We start from the raw sequence: 13,477 nt of genomic DNA on the forward strand, positions 1-13,477 counted from the left end.
AACAGTACAGCCACTGTGGAAGTCAGTGTGGTGGTTCCTCAGAAAACTGGGAATCAACCTACCACAGGACCCAGCTATACCGCTCTTGGGCACATACCCAAAGGATGCTCAATCATACCACAAGGACACCTGCTCAACTATGTTCATGGCAACTTTATTTGCAAGAGCCAGAACCTGGAAACAACCTAGATGCTCCTCAACTGAGAAATAGATGGTACATTTGAAAATGTGGTACATTTGCACAATGAAGTATTACTCAGCTGTTAAAAACAAGGACATCAGGAAATTTTGAGGCAAATGGATGCAACTAGAAAAAAAAAATCATCCTGAGTAACATAATCCAAACCAAGAAAGACAAACATGGTATGTACTCACTCATAAGTAGATATTAACTTTAAAATAAAGGATGCTACAGTCCACAGACCCAGAGAGACTGGATAACATGAAGGGTTCATGGGGGGACACCCAGATCTTCCTAGGAAGGGGAAATAGAAGAGATTTCCTGAGGGTGGTTGGGAATGGGAACATGAGCGATCAGGTTGAGGGGGTGGACGGGGAGGGTACAGAAAGAGACTACCGGAAAGGGGGGCATTGTGGGGTCAGGTAAAAACCTGGCACAAGGGAATCTCGCAGGAATCTAGAGGATGGCCCCAGCTTAGACTCCTAGCAATAGCAGGTATGTTGCCTGAATCGGCCATCTCCTGTGACCAGGTTGGTGCCTAGCCCAACTGTCACCAGAGAGGCTCTATCCAGCAATTGACAGAAACAGATGCAGACCCACAGCCAGACAATAGGCAGAGCTTGGGGAATCCTGCAGAAGAGGAGGAGAAAGGATTGTAGGCACCAGAAGGGTCAAGTACACCATGAGAAAACTCACAGAACCAACTAACCTGGGCTCACAGGGGCTCACAGAGACTGAACCAACAACTGAGGAGCCTGCATGGGACTGACCTAGGCCCTCTACATATATGTTACAGTTGTGTAGCTTGGTCCTCTTGTGGGACGCCTAACAGTGAAAGAGAGGGCTGTCTCTGACTCTTTTACGGGCTTATGGGTTGGTGCTTGTCTTACTGCAACTTGATACGCCATGTTTTGTTGATACTCAAGGGAGACCTGCCCTTTACTAAACATAACCAGGGGAAGAGTGGTTTGTGAGGTGAGAACAGAGGGAGAATGGGTTGGGGGGACTGGGAGGAGAAGAGAGAGGGGAAACTGTGGCGAGGATGTAAAATACATACATACATACATACATACACACTAAATAAATGGATAAATAAATAAATAAGTTTGTTTAAGAAATACTTTATATGTAATAATCCCTAAATATGGAATATCCCTAAAGCAATATGTAAAATATGAAAAGAAGTGTATCTTAATATAACTTATTGAGGCTTGATGGTACATGCATATAATCTTAGTACTCAAAAAGCTGAGGCAATAGTCGGGTTTGGTGGTGCACACCTTTAATCTTAGCACTCAGAAGGCAGACAGTCGGATCTCTGTGAGTTTGAGCTCATCCTGGTCTACAATGCAAGTTCCAGGATAGACAGAGCTATTACGAACAGAAAACCATGTCCCCCACGGGGAAAAAAAGAAAAAAAGACCAGCCAGGGCTACAGAGTGGAATGATATCTCATAAAGAAGTGTGTGTGTATGTGGGGGGTGGGGGTGGGATGATATCCTAAAACCAATAGATGTATAAGAATGAGATTGTAAGAAATGTTGAGCCGGGCGTTGGTGGTGCACGCCTTTAATCCCAGCACTCGGGAGGCAGAGCCAGGCGGATCTCTGTGAGTTCGAGGCCAGCCTGGGCTACCAAGTGAGCTCCAGGAAAGGCGCAAAGCTACACAGAGAAACCCTGTCTCGAAAAACCAAAAAAAAAAAAAAAAAGAAATGTTGAAATAATCCAAAAGTGGATAATAAAGGGAAGGAGGGGGGAAAAAGAATGAGACAGAAAACAAATAATAACCTGGCTAACAAACCCAACCATATGAAAATAAGTTATTAACTGATAATTGAGGCATAAACACTTCAATTAATTTTTAAAAGCTGTCAGATCATACAAGAAACCATTCATATGCTGCCTGTAGGGGATCCATTTTAAATATAAAACACAATGAGATTGAAAGTAAATAGAAGGGGGGAAATATGCTATTCAAATAATAAGTAAAGCATGGATAGTTGTCATAGTACCAGAAGGTGCTATGAAGGCCACTGGGGAAGAAAATTCTAGAGTCTTACCCTGTGTTTGATCGAGCATGTCACTATGCTGGCCTTCCAGGCAAGATGTGCTCAGTGGTGTGACTGGCATGAACGTTATGGGGATAAGTAACGGCTTCCTAACTGAATTTAAGACCTACTCCACACGAAGGAACTCATGCCTTATGCTCTAAACCTAGTCAAAGGTCCGCAGTCGAGGAGGTCGTAGGCCCTATGTGGAAACTCATTTCTGCCAGTTTGCATAATGGGCGGTAACAGCTTAGATGCAAGATTGTAAAACATGGGTAGCGAACTTCTGCCCTCCGGGGTTCTCCCATTGTGCTGTAAGCCTGTATTTAAGACCTCCTCCCTCCTTCAATAAATGGCATTCGGCTTAAAAAAAAAAAAGTCATCACTGAATGAAAAAAAAAGATAGGTTATCAAACTGTCTTCTAAATGTTTATATTTACATTATATACTAATATACACGTTAGTGCTGCTCTCAGCCTTCATCTGAGAGGTTTCTGCAGTGGGCAGCAGCTAACAGGTCAAAACCAGTAACGAGCAGTTAATCGACAGTTGATCCAAGTGTTGATGGTTGAGCACTCAGTCCTAAATAGAGCATCGATACTATTGCTCCCAACACCCAGGGAAGGTTATGGAAAAGGAGATCAGAAAGAATGTAAAAGCTGGAAGATATATGGGAGTGCTATGAAATATCTCCTGGACATGGACGCGGCAGCTGCACTTCTTAACAGTAGCTGTACAGTCATGTCCATGAGCTGTCAACGTGCCGGTGGGCAGCACGCATGGGACTCAGTGGGTCATGAGAAGTGGGCAGGAAGAACATGAAAGTGGGAGGGGATCACGTTGGGGGAAACTGGGGGGAGCGGGGAGTGGATATCATCAAGATACATTGTATACATTCATGAAATTGACAAAGAATTTTTTTTTAAAGCAAAGAATAGCAAAAAAAAAAAAAAAGAATGCTGAATGGTTCTATTGGTATCAGACAGACAATGTTTAATGCAAAATTTATTACCAGTGACTAAGAAGAGCATTTCGTAATGGCAAAGGGGGAAAGTAGTTAGAAACAAATGCATGTCTATGTCCATAAAAAAACCAACAAAACCTCAAAATACATCATCGTAGAAAAACTTATGGTATCTTCACTTAGCAATAAAAATGTTCAGATAGCAGATAAACATATAAAATGCTCACAACCAGCTGGGTGGTGGTGCATGCCTTTAATCCCATCATTCAGGAGGCAGAGCCAGGCGGATCTCTGTGAGTCCAAGGCCAGCCTGGTCTACAGAGCAAGATCCAGGACAGGCACCAAAACAACACAGAGAAATCCTGTCTCAGAAAAAAAAAATGCTCACAACCATTAGTCATTGGGGAAATACAAAATAATCTACAACACAATACACTCATCCACTCACTAGATGGTGAAAACGATGAAGACTGTTCAGACAGCATTAAGAAGATCTGGCAACTACAATGCTCGTGTAAAATGGTGCAGCCACAATAAAAAGTAATTAGATATTTTCTTACAAAACTAGATATACAGTTCCTATATAATGGAACAATTTCACTCCTAGATATTTGACTACAAAAAATCAAACATACAAAGATTACATATGAATTATCATAGACATTTTATTGATAAGTCCCTAAATCTTGAGCCGAGTCGAATGGTTAAAAACAAGCGAATGGCTAAGACAATAAAAGTATAGTTACTAAATACAAAACTCTTGAATAATAAGGAGTGAGCGGCTGATATTTGGACCACACATGAATTTCAAAAACATTAGGCCGAAGGAATTTAAAAAGTCAGACACAAAAAAAGTATTTGCCATATGATCGCATTTATGTGGAGTTCTAGAATAGGTAAAACTAATTTAAATCGACAGAAAGCACATGGGTGGTTGCCTGGAGCCAGGAAGTTAGACATGATGGAATCCTCTATACCATAGCAATGCGGCAATTTCTGTTGCGGTGATGAGTACACGAGTCTGCACATTTGTCAAAACTCATTAAACTATAGACTTAAGATGAGCACATTTATTTTATGTAAATCATCCTCCATAAAGTGGATTCAAGCATGAAAAATTAAGTTAGAGTTTGATTCTTCTGAACTCTGCGTCACTTTTTTTTTTTAGAAACAAAAAGCAGGCATAATCCCTTTTTCCTCCTCCCTTGCCCATCCTAAATTAATTTGAACTCATTGTGTACTAAGCAGAAAATAAAACTTTCTTCCTGCCATTTTGAAAAAGACAACCTATGAGAGGTAGAAAAACCTTTGTTAGTGATATGTGTGTGTGTGTGTGTGTGTGTGTGTGTGTGTGTGTGTGTATGGTTCAATGTGTGTGTGTATATATATATACATATATATATACATATATATATACATATATGGGTTCAAATTCACATTTTTTAAAAATTTTTTACAAAACAGGGTCTCATATGTAGCGCAAGCTGTCCTGGAACTCACTATATAGGCCAGGCTGCCCTCAAACTCATATAGATCCGCCTGCCTCTGCCTCCCAAGTGCTAGGATTAAAGTCACGTGCCACTACGTCAGGCTGTATTCTTGAATTTGAATTTCATCTCTGATTCATTTCTTATAAAGTCTTGAGCAAATTATTCAATCTTTTGGCATTTTTCCTTTCTTGCAGGTAAAATTGTTACCACACCTATCTTAGTTGACTGCCAGGATCAAACGTGCCTGCCTTTGAAATACCTCTACAGAGAGGAAACTTGCCCCTTTGGAGAAGAAAGGCAGGCCCTAAAGTTTTGGAATAAGCTGAATTCCAAATGGCTCGTCAACTCTCTAACAGGATTGCTACTTCTTTACAATAGATTCTATGTCTAAAAAGAAAATAGGTGAACTGTGGTTATTTTAAAGAGAACTTCAAGGTATATTTTCTTTGTTACTCACTTTAAATGTCCGTGGGTCATATTCAGTAATTCATGTGGAACACTCATTAAACAGCAGAAATTTTGGTAGCTATGGAGACCCTATTGCAGAGTAAGATGGAAAAGACTATAATGTCTTTAGATAGTCAGTGCATGGATAAAAATGTGTATATGTGTGTATTTGTGAATACACATTAACATAGACCTACATATAATGTTCTGTATGAAGCCCTGGGTCCTCTTGTTCTACCAATAATGGTGTTCATTAGACATGGAAACTAGCATGCTCTTACCTGTAAAACATGAGATCAGAACTATCATTCTTTTCAACTCTAAGACCTTATATTCTTTTGTTGTTTGTTTGTTTTTCAAGACAGGGCTTCTCTCTGTGTAGCCCTGGCTTCCTGGAACTCACTCTGTAGACCAAGCTGACCTCCAACTGATTGAGATCTGTCTCCCTCTGCCTCCCGAGTGCTGGGATTAAAGGCATGGTCCCCCACTGCCCAGAAGACCTTATATTCTTTTCTTTTCTTTTCCTTTTTTTTTTTTAAAGATAGGATCCTACTATGTAACTCTTGCCAACTTGTAGAGCTCTGCCTACCTCTGCCCCCTTAGTGCTGGGATTAAAGGTATGCACCACCACACCTGACTCTAGAAGACCTTATATTCTAAAAACTGTTTCAAGTCCTTTTTCTTTACTAATTTTCAAGGTCATTCATTACGTACATTATTGGTTTTAGTTGTGCATTATTTTGTGTGGGGGGGTCTGAGCTTGTGCACACACATGTGTGTGTGGATACAGCCACACACCTCCTGTGCCTATGTAAGAAAGTCAGAAAACAGCCACTGGTGGAGTGTTCAACTTCCACCTTGTTTAGTGCATGATTTTGTTTGGTTTGGTTTGTTTGTTTGTTTGGTTGCTTGGTTTTGTTTTGTTTTGGTGTCTTTGTTCTTTCTCTGCCCGGCTAGCTAGCCTGCCAGCTTCTGGGGACCCCCCTGTCTCTATCTCCTACCATTCCATAGCAGAGCTGGAATTACGGGTGCCCATGCTTTGTGTCCAGCTTTTTTTTTTTTTTTTTGGATTTATTTATTTATTATGTACACAAAAGAGGGCGTCAGATCTCATTACAGATGGTTGGGAGCCACCATGTGGTTGCCGGGAATTGAACTCAGGACATCTGGAAGAGCAGTCAGTGCTCTTAACCTCTGAGCCATCGCTCCAGCCCCTTGTGTCTAGCTTTTTAACATAAGTTCTGGGGATTCAAACACAGTTTCTTGTTTTCTCACTGAGCCCTCTCCTTAGCCCAACTGCACGTTATTGAAGAGTTATAAACCCACAGGTGGACTGCAGTTTGATTTCTGGATGATTAAATCAAGCAAAAGGGTATGATTCTTTCATCACCTTCTTAAGCACTGAGCACGGTGTATAGGCAAGTTGCTAGGTTATGGCATCAAAACAGCTACATTGTCTTCTACATAGGAAGAGGGCAAATAATTCAATTTACTGTTTAAATTTGGTGGGGCTGGGATGTATGATAAATGAAAAGATATGATAGGTACTGTTTAGAACAATGAGCCTGAATGTAGACAGTCTGAAAGAGTCGGGGCAAAAGGGATCATGGGGTCTAGATTTTTAGGAATTTAAGAATTGGAAGTTAGGCACCAGAACGGGAGGTAACAACAAAACAAAGTAAGGTAAGGAGCAGAGAAGGAAATCCACAAGAGTACAGTACGCCACCAACAGAAAACGACCAACTCCATGAAATGAAAGACGGAGCCACAGAATCGGAAAAGCCTGAGGTTCCTGATGCACTTGACAGATGCTGTTTTTTGAGCGTTCGTAGAAGCAGAGGTAAGATTGGGGTGGTTGCAGAAGTAACAGCACAAAGAAATGGAAAGTGTAGTGTGCCGTGGTTCAGTAAGTAAAGCTACCTGCTGCCAAACCCGAGGACCTTAGTTCTATCCCCGGGTTCCAGGTTTGGGGAGAGAACTGACTTCCAAAAGTTTTCCTCCAACTTCTACACGCGTGCATTGTGGCATGCATCTGTCCCAACACATATATAAATATACATAATTTAAAAATAAAAAGGAGCCGGGCGATGGTGGCACACGCCTTTGATCCCAGCACTCGGGAGGCAGAGCCAGGTCGATCGATCTCTGTGAGTTTGAGGCCAGCCTGGTCTACAGAGCGAGATCCAGGACAGGCACCAAAACCACACAGAGAAACCCTGTCTTGAAAAGCCAAAAATAAATAAACAAATAAATAAATAAAATAATAATAATAAAATAAAAAGGGAAGTTTGGACAGAAGTACAGAAAATTTTGAGGTGATGGGGGGGATGGGGATACAGTGTGACTAGTTTTGTTTTTTTGCTTTTACTGAGATTTTTGTTTTTCAGCGGGTTGATACTAGTCCTGAAGAGTGCACTCTTTGAGAGTAGATAGCGACTTTATCCAAAGCTAGGAAGAAGTGAGTGGACTTTGGTGCTAGCGTGAACCTGAAAATAGAGGTCGGTTTGCAGAGGAGGGTGAAAGAAGAGGCAGCATGGCAGAGTTTGGAAACACCAACTCTGGAACCAGCCGCAAACCTAACTTCTGTTCACTGTTAAGTCTGGCCGAACAATGCCATCTAGGACAGGAGGGAAAAGTACTACTAGGTCATAGATTCACTGTATGGATTTCTAAGTTAATGTTTGTAAGAGCAATTAGAAAACAGCTAGCTCAAGCCAGACACAGTGGCACATTCCTAGAATCTCTTACCCGTGGGAGGCTGAGATAAGAGGATCAAAGTTCAAAGCCAGCCTGGACTACACAGCAAGATTTTGTCTGACAAAAATCACATGCCATATAAACTGCCATTCTATTAGTGTGGCCTGATTTAAAAAAAAAAAAAGGTCCTGTGAGATGCCATTTTTCCAGGAATCGGATGAAATTTTAAAAATCATAAATCTTTCTAAACCTCAAAAGCCATGTCTGTAAACAATGAAAACTTTCTGATTACATTGCTAAAGATTTAAAAACTGTAATATCCCACCCTTGGTGACGGTGAGGTGAATTGGGTCCCTTCCCTCTCAGTTACTGGGAGCTCCCATGTGTTCATCCCCTGTGAGAGGCAATGAGCCATATGGTGAAGACTTTATAATACCAGAGGACACACAGGTCCTTGAGGAGGCATAGGTAATATGAAAAGGGGTGGACAGTTGATCCCTGGGCAAGCTGGTTAGCAACATGGAGTCCATCCCTAGTTTCTTTTCTTTTCCTTTTTTGGTTTTTTGTTTGTTTGTTTGTTTGTTTTTTAGCCAGGGATTCTCTATGGAGCCCTGGCTGTCCTGGAACTCAGTAAACCAGGCTGGCCCAGAGTTTAGAAAACTGCCTGCTTCTGCCTCTGGGATCAAGGGTGTGCCCTGCCACACATCCCTAACTTCTTGACTGGTAAGACTTTGACCTTCCAGACTTCTGCTAATTCCCAGGTTGACCGTATGATTAGTCCCAGGCTTTTCGAGTGTCTTTTGCCTCTTCACTGCAGGTCAGCTCCTTCACAAGTCCCTCTGTGAGAAATCCTTGCAGAACAGGGAGTCACAGCCCGGAAGCACCACCTCAGTCTCACTTTATCTCCTGTCTCTCCCTCACCTACTGCCACATTGCCTCTGGCCATTCAAGGATTCTTCCTTATCTGCAAGGCATTTTGGTTCTTCAGAATAGCTAATTCCAGAGTTGCACTAAATCCTTCTGGGAGAGTGAATACTCTAAGACCATGATTTTTAAAAGGTTGTCAGTAAAAATGTTACTGTTGCTTAAAATTTTTTTTCCATGTCCAGCACTTTCTAAAGGAATAAATATTCATTTCAGTATTATAACCACCAAAACATTATAAATTTAAATAATCTGCAAAGGGATCATAAATCACATGTATCATCTTGTAGAGTGCTCCACAACTATTGAAATGTCACATTGAGTTGGTTTTATAGATAATGTCCTAGTTAGGGTTACTATTGCTGTAATCAAACACCAGGACTAAAGCACCTTGAGGAGGAAAGGGTTTATTTGGCTTATGCTTCCAAAACACTGTTCATCATTGAGGAAAGTCAGGACAGGAACTGAAACAAGACAGGAACCTGGAGGCAGGAGCTGATGCAAAGGCCATGGAGGGGTGCTGCTTACTGGCTTCTTACCTATTTCATGCCTGGAAACACCATGATTGGTTAGCTAGTACCAAAGGTCCATATGAGTCACGCCACCATAAAAACCATTTTACATGTGCTGACATTAACAGGTCCGCTCACTATGGACATTGCTTTGTCTATGCTGCCCACGATAACTATGCTCACCTTGCCTTTGCCTTTGGTCATTCAATGCTACCACCTCTTCCCTGCTACCTTGGAGCCCAATTAAACCCATTGCATTTAATCCATGCAACTGAGCAGCAGCATCTCCAACCCTAAGATCTGGCACAAGAAAAAGGGCGACAACAAAACTCTTGAAATGTGCCGGTGACCCTTTCACCATTTTGGGTCTTACAGGATCAGTGGAGGGCATGTCTTCTGGGTCTTCCCATTGTGGAGGATTAGATTTTACACAGTGTACCCACTCTAGCATTGTGATTTCCCTGAGCCTTAAAATCCCTTGAGTAGCACTAAGCTAAGCAATATCAGGCATCTCCCACTCCTTTTCAGTAGTTATCTTTTTGACAAATGCTTCAGCCAACCATTCAAACAAATTTCTGGCATATCTTTTTTTAAACTGTGGAAGCTTCCGTATTAAACCTAGAATCTCCACTGAATAGGATCATATCGATAGACTCAGCCTCATCCAGTTATGTGTTCCTTCTACCATTATCTCACACCCTTTAAATCCATTCCCACACGTATTCCCCAGACTTCTACTTGAATGAATTAGCAAACTCATTAAGCTCTTTAGTAGTGTAGTGTACCTCCTCATGGACTACACTTTCTATCTCCCCTCTAGGAGCCTGCCCGGCCTTAAGTCTAAAGCCTTAAGGTCTAAAGGTAACTAACTATGGGTGGTCCCTGAGGGACGTGAGTACTGTCTTGTCTGGCATCCCCTTAAGAGAAACTAACCAACTGTTTAGCAGACAATGAAGGATTATTTCCTCACTCAAAGGCAAAAAAAGGCACTATTTCAGGGAGTGGGAGTACATCTTCTGCTGAAGATGGAGAGACAACCTCCACAGGTGAGATAAATCCCTAGGAATCTGAGGGTTCAAAGTTCTCAGCTTCAATGGGTCCTCCCACACATCTCTCTCCCAAGTTACAGGATCCCATTCTTTACCAAGTAATGCCCTCACTTCAGCTGCTGACACCCTCCAAGGCTGGGACTTGAATTTTTGCTGTAATTCAGCCAGACTTATAATGAGGGCTTTGGTTTGATTTTCTGCAACTTGAGCTCTGTGGCTGCTGGAGAGAAGAGTCTCTTCCAGAGCAGCCTTAGAAACCACTGAACTGTCTGTGTGCATCTGGAGCTGGTCAGTTTTACCACCGAGTTCATTGTTGTCCTTCATCATATTCCGAGATGCTAGGAGCTGGTTAATTTTATCACAGACCTCATTCTTTTCCTTTGTCACTTTATCCAGAGATTCAGGAGCAACCAAGCAGTGTCTTCAGTCTCCTTGTTCTCCCACAAACTGTCAAAACTTTTGTGTACAGAGTCACCGGATCCATTGCTTCTCACAACTGGAGAATCAGAATAATTACATGCATTTGTCTCCTTAAGGTTGTAAAATAGTTCACACCATGGGCTTTCAGAATTCTACAAGCTTCTAGGAGAGGTTTCAGTAACTGTAGTTGTTAGCAAATTGGAAAGTCTAATCCAGATACTTAAACAATTCATCCTTATACTTCCATTGTTCTAGAGCCATTTCTGGTACCAAAAGCTGCATTAGTCAGGATACTCTAGAGGAGCAGAATGTGTGTGTGTGTGTGTGTTTTATATGGTATTATATAATATATATATTATATAATATATACATATATATATATTATATAATATATATATTGTATTTATTAGAATGGTTTACAGGCTGTGGTCCAGCTAGTCCAACAATGGCTGTCTACCAACAGAAAGCCCAAGAATCCAGTCGTTGTGCAGTCCATGAGGCTGGATGTCTCTGCTGGTCTTTAGTGTACTCCAGAATCCTGAAGAAGTAGGCTCTAATGCCAGTGAAGGAATTGGCTTGTCACTGAGAGCGAGAGCAAGCAGACAAAGAGATCAAGCTTCCTTCTTCCATGTCCTTTACATAGGCTGCCAGCAGAAGGTGCAGCCCAGATTAGAGGTGCATCTTTCGGCCTCAAAAAATATGGACCAAAGGTGTATCTTCCTACCTCAGAAGATCCAGATTAAAAGTATGTCTTTTCACTTCAAACGATTTAATTAAGAAAAAAGTCCCTCCCAGGAGTACCAAGCGGCTGGGGTTTTAGTTAATTCCAAATGTAGTCAAGTTGACAATCAAGAATAGCCATCACAATGTGTGTGTGTGTGTGTGTGTGTGTGTGTGTGTGTGTGTGTGTGCGCGCGCGCGCGCGCGTGCATGAGTGAGTGCGTGCGTGAGTGAGTGCGTGCATGCATGTGTGTGACTGTTATATGCAATAATGATTAAGGGAGAAGAGGTCATGAATTTGAGAGGGGGTGGGGGGACTTGGTAGGAGTCGGCAGGAGGAGGAAAATGAGGTGAACACAGTACCGATGTGTAAGATTCTCAAAAGAAATGTCTTTTTAAAATGTCATCTCAAAACACTTAACATGGGCCATTTATACAATACTTTTAAAAATATGCTGAGAGAGGCTCAATACAGCTCAATAGTAGAGAACTTACCTATCATGTGCAATACCCTGGGTTCAATTGCAAGCATTGCCAAAATAACTAAATAATGAATATTATACCAATATAGAAAGAATAAAAAATAAACTAAACAAAGGGGGGCTTTAATCTCACTTTCCACCACCATTTTAAGAAAGAGAGATGAATTAGAAGATTATAGAACCCGGCGCAGAATGTTACAAAGGGAAAGCAAGAAGCTGTATTTCTCTCCTTCCTTACCACCTTCTCCACATGCACAATTGCTTATTATACTTCCTAATTTAAAAAAGCATAAATCTGCATAAACTCCTAGCTATCTTTAATTTTACACAAAAGGAGACATTTACATTTGTGAGAAAGAAATTTACATTGCTTTATAGTTCTACTCACTTCTAGTCTGTTTTAGGGGTCTTTCAATATTAATATAGTATAATATATGTATACAGGCAGTGTCTAATATGGAATGTATTATATGAAATATTCTGTCATATCCATATGCCCCGATTTATTTAACTAGTCTCCTATCTTTAGAGAGTCTGCTTACTATAATTTCTTCCAAACAATGGCTCCAATTCACACTTCCGCCTACAACTTTTTCCACATTCTCATCCATATTGAGCATGATCAAAAGTCACAATATAAACTTAAAAGAGATAAAGCTCAATATAAAAATATAAATAAAGGAATCCAATCACCAGCTGATGAGAACCTACTATGGACACATAAGAAGCACAACACAGTTCTACACTGTGTGAGTTAGCTTAACACAGTGATGCTCTGACTCTAGCCTGGTAACGTGGACCAGAAGATAAAAGATGTGAGCAACTGTCAATGAAGCAAGAGAAAAAATGCCACTGGAGAGGCTGAGGCAGGAGAACCACCATCCATCCATTCGGATCAGCTTGTGCTACATTGCAAGAACCTACCTAAAAACAATAAATAGAGAAAAGAAGTAGAGAAGTAATGTCTACAATAAAACTAAAATCAAGAGCGGAGCACAGGATATGAAATTTTTTATTTAGGCTGGGAAAAGGGAAGCCTTCAGAGTACGGGCTGTTTTACTTAGGATTTTGTAATTATAACAGCTCCCATTTGTTGCTGTTTAGTATAGCCTATGCATGAGGTTGATGGACTTCAGGTGCACTCTCTAATTTAATCTCCATAACGATCTAGGTAGATGTGTTTCCTGGGCATGTTATAGAAGAGAAGCCCAAATCTGCATGAGATAGATTGCTTCACACTGCCGTTCCCTCCACAGCCCTTCTATGGATGAATTGATTATTCTTTCTTGTAATGTTCCTATCACGGAAGCGTTCTTCCTGCCACCTTTTCAGGTGATACAATTAAGGCACACGGGGCTTACCTTCTCTGCTCAAGGTCACACAACAGGAGAGCGACAGAACAAGAAAACAGACCCCGGGCATTCTACTCAGAGCCCAAGCCAAGAGTGCACTGGCTGATTTCTGACCCCAATGGGATACAGAAAGAGTAAAGAGCTGCAGTAGCCCAACTGCTGTGAGAGATGGACAGGAGAAGCAGGGACTC

Source organism: Peromyscus leucopus, chromosome 8a, assembly GCF_004664715.2.
Source record: "Peromyscus leucopus breed LL Stock chromosome 8a, UCI_PerLeu_2.1, whole genome shotgun sequence".
In the NCBI taxonomy this organism is placed as follows: Eukaryota; Metazoa; Chordata; class Mammalia; order Rodentia; family Cricetidae; genus Peromyscus; species Peromyscus leucopus.